Raw genomic sequence first — 9771 nt, 5'->3', positions numbered from 1 at the left:
CCCGTAACACTGTCTTGGATGCCTCCCAAAAGATCTCCACTTTGTCTCTATACTCAGCATTATTACAAGCATACTCCTGCCACTTTTGTTGCAACCACGATCGAAATCGAGGATCGGAATATAAAAAGCGAGGGAAACAAAACACAGAATTCTGTGATTTGCCCTTACTCGAGGAAGGAAACATTAATGAAATTATTGCGTAGTCCGATATCAGGACCTCTCCAAACTCAGCCTTTGATTGCCATATAGAAAGAGATTCAGAGACTAAAAACAGGTCAATCCTGGAGAACATCCTATGGGCTTTGGACTCACACGTGTATGCTAGACTATCAGGATTTTGAATCCTCCAAATATCTGTCAAATTTAATTTATGGCAAAATTTCTTAAAATATTTAGCACTTAGCTATGTAGCTAGCTAGACTTTTATGTGAGAACCGATCTATAGCTGGCTCCAATGTCATGTTGAAATCTCCACATAAAACTAGGCTTTGCCCCTTAATCAGAAACACCTTGTTTTGAATTCTTTCCCAGAATTCTGTCAAGAGTTTATTTGGCGCATAGATGTTACAGATTATAAATTTTATATTCTTGACCATTATTTGGAGCAAAATAAACCGGGCTGCAGTATCAACCTCTATTTTAATGATCTTATAATCTAAATGTTTATGCAATAATACTACCACTCCACATTTTTTATTGGAGCCATTGGTAGAGATTACTTCTCTGACCCAGTTAATCTTCAGCTTTGCTGCTTCCAGCTCATTGAGATGAGTTTCCTGAAGAAAAACTAGGTCAGGGTTTTGTTTAGCTAAGGTTTTAATGATTAACTTGCGTTTAACTGGAGACGAAATCCCCCCCCCCCACATTCAAAGATAACATCTTGATTCCCTCTATCATCTTATCTTATTCAACAACCCCCAGGGAGAGGAAAGAGAGAGAGAGAGAGAGAGAGAAAAAAAAAGGGGGAGAGAGAGGGGAAAAAAAAAAAAAAGGAAGTCCAGACATATTGTTAACTTCCAAAAACCAGATATGCATCTCCCAATATCTGAGATTTCTTAACAATAAATTGCATAAAATAAACATGAAGATAAACTTCCCAGCAGTCCGCTTATTATATTTACTCTCTATTATTATCCTAGGCTTTTTAAGAATTCCTTGACTTCTGATACTTCACTAAACACATGTCTGCTACCTCTATCATCCATTACAATTTTTGCAGGGTACATCAACCAAGCTTTTATGCCTTTATTTATTAGCCGGGAACAAAATGGTGCCATGGCCTTCCTCCTGGAGGAGGTCTCGACAGAAAAATCCTGAAACAATAATATCTTGTTGTTGCCAAATACCAAGGAATCTGCCTTTTTAAACAGCTTTAATAGCTCAACTTTGTTCTGGAATTTCAGGAGTTTGAAGATTGACATTCTTGGTCTAAAAGACCCATTCCCAACAGGTTTCCTAGAGCTGACTCTGTGCGCCCTTTCAATTGTTAGTGGTAACAAGTGTGCTGGCATACCGAGGGCCTGTGGTAGGGTAGTAGAAGTATATACCATCAAATCCTCAAACTCAGGCAATTCCGGTAGGCCTATAATCCTTATGTTATTGCGCCTGGAGCGATCCTCTAGATCCTCCAGGCTCAATTGCATACCATTTAGTTTGACCTCTTGTTTTCGTATAATTGTTTCTTGAACATTTGCCTGATCTTCTAGTAGCGAGATCCTCTCTTCTGCCTTCAATCTTGTTGAAAATTGCTTAACTTCTGTGGAGAGTGCCCCTATATATGATGAAATGACTCCTAACTCTTTTTTAATAGAATCAAATTGTGGAGAAAAAATAGCAGTCAATTGTCTGATAAGAGCCTGAGTATCAATAACTAAGGAAACCGTGTCTGTTGGAATATCTACACTGATATCAGCCGTCTTGGCTTTTTTATCTTTGGATTTCACAGGCATTTTTGGTGAGTTGGTTTTTGCTTGTGTAATAAATTTTTCCATTAAGTGAAGTGCACAAAAAGAAAAGAAAAAAAAAACAAAATTACTTGAGTGTATCTAACCACACTCTGTCAGCTAGTGTTTTTGAAAAGAACAAACAACCATGAACAAACGGGGTGATAATCCCCAGTGAATTATACCTTTTTTTTTTTTTAAAGAGGAAAGTTTTTTTCCTTCCCTATATAGTGTTGTAAATTAGTGCTATCTAAAAGTATAATAGAGTGATATAAAAAAAACACTTTATATTTGCTGATACAAAAAAACCTGTGCCTTAATTAACAATAAAGTATCTCTAGTTTGGCCAAGCAAATCTGACTGTAACCCAACACTTACACCCCAAACAAGACAGCTATTCAATTGTATCCTTATTACACGGTCCTACCATTGAACCGATAAGCTGTTATCTTGATTGCTAACAAATACCCTCAATACTGTTTTCAAGTTGTATGTAACATGACCTGATCTGCCGTGATGTAACAATTCAAACATTCTTCCTTAGATTCATTCTTAAAATATGACAAATATCTCTATCAAGGTTAAATGTGTTATCCCAAATGTCTCATAAAAACAATGTCTGTTGTTATTATGAATATAATTGAGGATGTTTTATATAGCTTATAGTTAACACAGCATATGTGACTCAGATATGCTGTAGTTAACGTTTAGCCGGTTCATATAATACTAGTTGAGCAAGTAGAATAAACTTTCACAATATTAGCAAATAGATGGCAGATAAATGCAATCAAATAATGTGTTCGAATTCTGAATTAATATGGAGTAGGTTCGCTTACCAAGCGTGGTCAAAGGATATGTGAACGGCTTGAGTGAGACCAGTGAGAGAGGTGTTTGCTTTGCAGAGCTGAACAGCAGCGGAAGGAAGCCGGAGCCAGGATCTGTAGCGTGGCGTGAGCGGAGGTGATTGGAGCGGCCGTCGGTGACGTCACCCGCCTGTCAGTTATTGCTCCGGAGCTCAGATATGGAATCTGAGTGAGAGATGTCCAGAGCGAAGTCCGGAGGTAAGATGTTTAAGCTGGAAATGCTGCCAGATTAAGTTGGAGAGAGTTGCTCAGGAGAAAACTTGATTAAGTAGGAGTTTAGATCCTAAGAGGTGCAGTAAGGCTAGTAACCAGGTGAGATCCTTAATACCAAGCAAAGGTATTAGGAAAGGGCGTTCCTTATAAAGGATAATTGATTTGAAAAGGAGGCAAAAAGGATTAACCCTATAGAGAGAGGAAGGTTGTTACAGAGGGCCCCCCAAAAATGAACCACTCCGAGGTTCAAGGACGAGGCCGATCCGGATTCCTACGATGAAATAGTGACACCAACCTTGGGGCAGATAGATTAACCGACGGCTCCCAAGAGTCTTCATCGGATGAGTAACCCTTCCAATGGATGAGGTATTGTAACCTACCAGAAACTTTCCTAGAGTCAAGTACTTTCTCCACTTCAAACTCACAGTCTGGGACAATGGGTACCTGTGGAGTAGTTCTCAAGGATGCGTTCCTGAGTTCTTTATATGGTTTGAGTAAGTTGACATGAAAGGTGGGATGTATCCTGTATTTTGCAGGGAGGTCCAATGTCACTGCATTAGAATTTACAATCTTTTTAATTGGAAATGGACCAATGTAGAACCTATTCAGTTTCTTAGTTGGTGTACTGAGACGAAGATTTTTAGTCGATAACCACACCAGGTCTCCGATCATATATTTAGGTGAAGGACCCCTTTTGAGGTCGTAATACACTTTCTGTCTGTCCTGGGCAACCTTAATGTTTTCAGCAAGAATAGAAAAGGTCTCAGAAATGCTGTTAGTGGTGTCATTAACAACAGGACATTGACTGTCATGTTGTGGATTAACGTGAAAGATTGGGTGAAACCCATAATTTGCAAAGAAAGGTGTACTCTTGATCGCGGTATGATATGCGTTGTTGTGAGCGAATTCCGCCAGCGGTAGCAGTGATGACCAATTTTCTTGGTTTTGGGTCACAAAACACCTGAGATATTCCTCCAACCACTGGTTTGTCCTTTCCGTCTGGCCATTCGTCTGGGGATGGTAGGCAGTACTTAATCGTTGTTCGATATTCAATGCTTTACAGAGTTCTTTCCACATACGAGAAGTAAACTGAGTACCTCTATCCGTAGTAATGGATAGCGGTAACCCATGCAATTTGATGACGTGATCTATCAGTAAAGTTGCAGTTTCCAATGATGTTGGGAGTTTGTGAAAGGGTATAAAATGTGCAAGTTTCGTGAATAAATCAACAACCACCAGAATTGTGTTATAGTTACTTGATTTAGGTAGTTCCACAATAAAATCTGCAGCTATGTGAGTCCATGGTTTGTCAGGTATAGGTAGCGAAAGTAAATAACCCACTGGCTTGTGTTTTTCAATTTTGCAGGTAGTACAAATCTCACAAGACTGTACATATTTTTGAATGTCAGAACCCATGTGTGGCCACCAATAGGACCTCTTTGTTAATTCTAGAGTCCTACTTATACCTGGGTGACCTGCTAGGTAAGACTCGTGCATAGATTTGAGAATATTCATTCTCAATGAAGGAGGTACATACAGCTTATCATTTTTATAGTATAATCCATCAACATGTTTGTGTAACAAATGTTTGGGTAAAGTAATATCTTTTTGTTGTTTATCCAGAAAAAACGAGTCCTCATTGAAAGCTATACCAAGAGTCTCCTGGAAGCAGTGTTCTGGTAATATAGTCCCATAGGGAGTTTGTTGTTTAGGTTTTTCAGGTAGTCTCGAAAGGATGTCTGCTTTCGTGTTTTTGGAGGCGGGTCTATAGGTTATGGTATATGAGAATCTTGAAAAGAAAAGACTCCACCTCACTTGTCTGGATGTTAATGTTCGGTGAGTCTTAAGATATTGGAGGTTCCTATGGTCTGTATATATTTGAATAGGAATGTCAGTACCCTCTAGGAGGTGCCTCCAATGTTCTAAAGCTGATTTCATAGCGAGCAGTTCCTTCTCCCCTATGTGGTAGTTGAGTTCTGAGGATGTTAGTACTCTTGAGTAAAACGCAATTGGGTGAATGGGTTCTTGAGGTGAAGGTCTCTGAGAGAGTATGGCTCCTATGGCATAATGAGATGCATCAACTTCTAGAATATACTGAAGATTGGATTTGGGAAAAGACAATATTGGTGCAGTTGTAAAACAAGTCTTTAGATATTGGAACACTTCATTTGTTGATTGTGTCCATAAGAATGGAGTATTATTTTTGGTTAAATCAGTTAAAGGTTTTGTTATGCCTGCAAAATTTCTTATGAATTTCCGGTAAAAATTGGAAAAACCAAGAAATTTCTGAATGTCCTTTTTATTTTTTGGAATTGGCCAATTTTGTATGGTGGAAACCTTGTCATTTTGCATTGAAATACCTTGTGGTGTGATATGATAACCCAAAAAATGTGATATCCTGAGAGTGAAAAATACATTTCTCTAATTTCACATACAATTGATGTGCTTGTAACCTGGAAAGTACAGTTCTGACTTGTCTAACATGTTCTTCAATATTGGATGAATAGATCAGGATATCATCCAAATATATGACCATGGAGGTGTCAAGTAAATCCCTGAAAATGTCATTTATGTATCTTTGAAACGTGGCAGGGGCATTACAAAGCCCAAAGGGCATAACGGTGTATTCGTATAACCCATATCGGGTTCTGAAGGCTGTGAGCCACTCATCACCTGGTCTAATTCTTATGAGGTTATACGCCCCCCTTAGGTCAAGTTTTGTAAATACAGTTGCACCTCGCAACCTCTCAATTAATTCGGGAATTAAAGGAAGAGGGTAGCGATTTTTTATAGTTCTCTTATTTAATTCCCTGTAGTCCACAATTGGACGTAGGGAATGATCTTTGTTTCTAACGAAAAAGATACCTGCTCCTGCCGGAGAGGTTGAAGGTCTTATGAATCCTTTTCGGAGATTCTCATTGATGTAAGTTTTTAAATGTGACAATTCGGATTCTGATAATGGGAATATGTGCCCATATGGTATGTCAGAACCAGGAATTAAATCAATTGGGCAATCATATGGCCGGTGGGGTGGTAGTGATTCAGCCTCTTTTTTACAAAATACTAATTCGAAATCAGTATACTCTTTCGGAATTTTAGTTTCAGTGATCGTTAGTAAGGGTATATGTGGTAAACAGGTGGTCTTACAGTAACTGGAAATAAATTGTATGTTATTAGATTCCCAAATTATTGTTGGCTGATGTAATTTTAACCATTGTAACCCCAATACAAGTGAGAATATGGGTGATGACAACACATCGAATGTAATATATTCATGATGGTTGTTTTGTGATATAACCTTAATAGGTACTGTTTGGTGTGTAATAGGCCCGGATTCTAGTTGTTTACCGTCAATGAGACGCACTAATACAGGCTTTTGCTTTTTAACAAGTGGAATTTTATTCAACAATACAAGTGCAGAATCTATATAACAAGAATATGCCCCAGAATCGATTACAGCTTCAGAGCACAGGCGGTGGTGGTCCCACTGTAAAGAGACGGGAATAAGACAGTTTGTTACCTGAGTGTTAGTTAATTTCAGGGTTAACTCAGTGTCTGTTTTCTTACCCTTTTTAACTCTTTTAAGTACTGGGCAATTTGAGACATCATGATCCTTTGACGCACAATACAGGCATAAATGATTGAGTCTACGTCTGATCTTTTCATCTGAAGTTAAAGGTCCTTTGATGGTCCCTATATCCATGGGTTCCTCTGTACCCTTTGTATTCTGCAGTGATGCTCTTGAGTCATGATATCTGATATTGGTGTCATGGGAAAACTTTTCCTGTTTCCTCTCTCTAAGTCTGTGATCTATCTTTATGCTTAACTGCATTAAAGCTTCTAAGTCATCTGGTAAATCTATTCTGGCAAATTCATCTTTAATAGGTTCCGATAAACCCAATCTAAATTGACTCTTTAAGGAAACCTGGTTCCATCCAGAGTCTATTTGCCAGATTTTAAACTCTGAGATATAATCCTCCACAGCTCTTTTATTCTGTTTTAAACCTCTGAGTTTTTGTTCAGCAGTACTCTGTCTGTGTGGATCTTCATAAAGGGAGGATAATGAGCTAAGAAAATTATCCAAAGAATTAATTATTGGATTATTTTGTTCATAGAGTGAATCTGCCCAGACACGGGGTTCACCTCTTAGATAAGATATTATTGTTAAAACCTTAATTTTATCATTAATAAAAGTTTTAGGTTTTAAAGTGAAAAATAATGTGCAAGCATTGATAAATTGTCTGAATTGTTTCCTGTCTCCACTAAATTTGTCTGGTGGACTTACAGGTGGTTCTGGGGGGGAATCAGTGTGTTGGTGTGCTGGGGTTAGGCCTTCTTTGATGATATTTTTTAGAGTCTGATTTTCTATCTGTAAATCTCTAAGGCCCTGATTTAGTTGATCAACCTTTTGGCCTAAGGTAACCACATAGTTTGAGAGTTCCACAGGATCCATCACACTTTATCTTGTTTTAATTTTGGCTTGGTATTCTGTAACAATTCAAACATTCTTCCTTAGATTCATTCTTAAAATATGACAAATATCTCTATCAAGGTTAAATGTGTTATCCCAAATGTCTCATAAAAACAATGTCTGTTGTTATTATGAATATAATTGAGGATGTTTTATATAGCTTATAGTTAACACAGCATATGTGACTCAGATATGCTGTAGTTAACGTTTAGCCGGTTCATATAATACTAGTTGAGCAAGTAGAATAAACTTTCACAATATTAGCAAATAGATGGCAGATAAATGCAATCAAATAATGTGTTCGAATTCTGAATTAATATGGAGTAGGTTCGCTTACCAAGCGTGGTCAAAGGATATGTGAACGGCTTGAGTGAGACCAGTGAGAGAGGTGTTTGCTTTGCAGAGCTGAACAGCAGCGGAAGGAAGCCGGAGCCAGGATCTGTAGCGTGGCGTGAGCGGAGGTGATCGGAGCGGCCGTCGGTGACGTCACCCGCCTGTCAGTTATTGCTCCGGAGCTCAGATATGGAATCTGAGTGAGAGATGTCCAGAGCGAAGTCCGGAGGTAAGATGTTTAAGCTGGAAATGCTGCCAGATTAAGTTGGAGAGAGTTGCTCAGGAGAAAACTTGATTAAGTAGGAGTTTAGATCCTAAGAGGTGCAGTAAGGCTAGTAACCAGGTGAGATCCTTAATACCAAGCAAAGGTATTAGGAAAGGGCGTTCCTTATAAAGGATAATTGATTTGAAAAGGAGGCAAAAAGGATTAACCCTATAGAGAGAGGAAGGTTGTTACACGTGATCATCATTAAACTCATAGACCAAATAGTCACTAAGAGAACATAAAAGAACACTTTCCAGCCAACAACTAATGAGGGATTTTCAGTAGCACACACAAATTATAGTTGACATTAGAAAATATTAGAACACTTTTATATCGGCAACAGTCATATTTAGTCCAATGTCAGCCACATAATACAAGCTGCAGCAGGGGAATCCTGCAGTACACTTTGAAGTTATGTAGTACTTTTGTGTCCAGCAGAAAAAGTTATCAGCCTACTACGAAATTGTCCTTAGTTTCCTGTACAATAAACTTGAAGTGGTTATCTCCTATGGTCTACACAATCCACAGTCACAAAAGGGGCTATCATATATCGTGATAGTATGCAGTCCACTGCTGGCCCCCTGACTTTAGCCGTGCTTCTAACCCGGGCCAAGTGCTCACCCAGGGAGCTATATCACTACTGTCGGCGGAGCAAACACAAGAAATTTCAATTTTCAGCAAACACGACAACGGTCGTATATACTTGCCGGTTCCTCTGTTACCATCCTGGATAAGTCGTCTATGGGCAGCTAACTCTTCTCCAAGTAATGCGGGAACGTGGGACTTCAATATACCCCAACTGTGGGGCAATACACTTTTAATGATCCTCCAGTTACGTTCCCAAGAACCACTCACGGGTCTACCACTCTGCTGTAGTGTAGCGTGACCTGCAGATTCCTCCGCTAGTCAGCAGCGCCGCCCACCGCAGTATGATTCTCTTCCAGGTCGTGAGTTACGATGCTCCCACCAAACGTAAGTCTGGGATTATAATTATGCAGCTTTATGGCTCCTGGGTAGTCTGTGGGGATCCACCATCATCTTCCAGGTTCCTGCAATATGTCCGGACCACACCGGTCTAAAAACAAAAAATGCGGGTAAACCGCTGGCCCGACTGGCCACTTTGGGCTTCCGCCTCTGGCTGTATCTAGCCTTACTGTAGCCCAACTGAACCTCAGCAATCTGGGGCTATGGAGCTGCGAGTGGGGGATATGATTTTATGGATAGACCAGAACGCCGACATAGAACATGCTGCCGTTAGTCTCCACCCCCTGACCGGAAAACCCGAGTCATCATGTGTGTCTATTACACATGTTAGTGGGTTAGGTGCTATGAGGCAAGCTATTGTTTCTAGTAGGAGTTTATCTGTTTTTCAGTGTGAATTTATTTTAGAACTATTACAGCTGGTTCTTTATTGTAACTACTTCCTACTTCAAGACCAATTCTATATCCAGTGCCAGGGGACAGCCATGGGATCAAATGTCGCCCCCACATATGCCAATGTCTTTATGAATATCTATGAGGAGAGGTTTGTATACACTCATAAAGCTTTTTTACAGTATGGAATAATCTGGTTTACATACATAGATGATATTTTTGGTATATGGGGGGTGACATTGATTCCCTGCTGGATTTTGTGGCAGATCTGAATATTTCCACCAGACACATTAAGTTCAAGCTAGTGCA

General features: G+C 39.4%; 1 long non-coding RNA gene across 1 annotated transcript; it reads right to left on the bottom strand.

Annotated features, from left to right (window-relative positions):
• Positions 1–6393: 6393 nt before the first annotated feature.
• Positions 6394–6623, bottom strand: LOC128638056 (uncharacterized). The gene is made up of 2 exons (XR_008399036.1): positions 6587–6623; positions 6394–6506 (listed from the first exon to the last, which is right to left on the bottom strand). It is a non-coding gene; the product is annotated as an uncharacterized LOC128638056 (long non-coding RNA).
• Positions 6624–9771: the final 3148 nt, after the last annotated feature.

The sequence above is a fragment of the Bombina bombina genome, chromosome 8 (genome assembly GCF_027579735.1).
Source record: "Bombina bombina isolate aBomBom1 chromosome 8, aBomBom1.pri, whole genome shotgun sequence".
In the NCBI taxonomy this organism is placed as follows: Eukaryota; Metazoa; Chordata; class Amphibia; order Anura; family Bombinatoridae; genus Bombina; species Bombina bombina.
The sequence above is the reverse complement of the archived record's forward strand: the minus strand, read 5'-3'. Positions and strand labels throughout refer to the sequence as shown.